Genomic DNA, 989 nt, shown 5'->3' with positions numbered 1-989 from the left:
TATTGTTGTAAAATGGTGTGGCTGCTATGAAAAACAGTTTGGTGGTTCCTCGAGAAGGTAAACACATAATTACCCTACGATCCAGCAATTTCACTCTTATATACATATCCAAAAAATATGAAAACATATATCCTCATAGAAACTTGGACATGAATGTTTATAACAGCATTAGTCATAATAGCCAAAATGTGGAAACAACTCAAATGTTCATCAATGGATGAATGAATTTTTAAAAATGTGATTTAGTGCTTACTTCGGTAGCACATATACTAAAATCGGAATGACACAGAGAAGATTAGCATGGCCCCTGTGTAAGGATGACACACAAATTCATGAGGCATCCCATATTTTTCCAAAAAAAAAAAAAAAGATAAAATAAAAATGTAGTTTATATAGACAATGGAATATCATTCAGTTATTAAAAAGAATGCATTATGATGGATGCTGTAATTTGGATGAACCTCAAAACCATTATGCTAAGTGTAAGTAGCCAGATACAAAAAATCACACAGCATATGATCCCTTTTACACGAACTGTCTGGAATAGACAAACCCATAGACAGAAAGATTAGTGGTCAGGGGCTGGGGGAGAGGGAATGAGGAGTGATTACCTAATGGATACAGGATGTTCTCCTGGGGTGATGAAAATGTTTTGAACTGAGAGAAGTGATGGAATGTACTAAACACTGTTAAACTGTACACTTTAAAGTTATTAACTGTATGTTATGTGAGTTTCACCTCAATAAAAGAAAATGTAATCCGTAGCTCATCCTCTGTCTTCAACTGATCATTTTCACTCAATATTATCATTTATCTTATATTTTTTAACCATAACTAAACATTGCCATGATGTATTGCTATATGTTAAAGTCTCTCCTTTCCCCTTCTCAGTCTATTGTAAAGTCAAGTAACAAAGTAAATTATTGGGACTCTTTTGCCATTTTCCAATCAATAATGAACAATTACAACTTGTCTTTATGTTGCCATTC

The 989-nt window shown here is 33.4% G+C and overlaps 1 non-coding gene across 1 annotated transcript; it reads left to right on the top strand.

The window, feature by feature from the left end:
* The first annotated feature begins 245 nt into the window (after positions 1-245).
* On the top strand, positions 246-352 carry LOC131490696 (U6 spliceosomal RNA). The gene has a single exon (XR_009251196.1). It is a non-coding gene; the product is annotated as a U6 spliceosomal RNA (small nuclear RNA).
* The last annotated feature ends 637 nt before the right edge of the window (positions 353-989 follow it).

The sequence above is a fragment of the Neofelis nebulosa genome, chromosome 11 (assembly GCF_028018385.1).
Source record: "Neofelis nebulosa isolate mNeoNeb1 chromosome 11, mNeoNeb1.pri, whole genome shotgun sequence".
In the NCBI taxonomy this organism is placed as follows: domain Eukaryota; kingdom Metazoa; phylum Chordata; class Mammalia; order Carnivora; family Felidae; genus Neofelis; species Neofelis nebulosa.
Note: the sequence above shows the minus strand (reverse complement) of the source record. Positions and strands in the feature narration are given on the sequence as shown.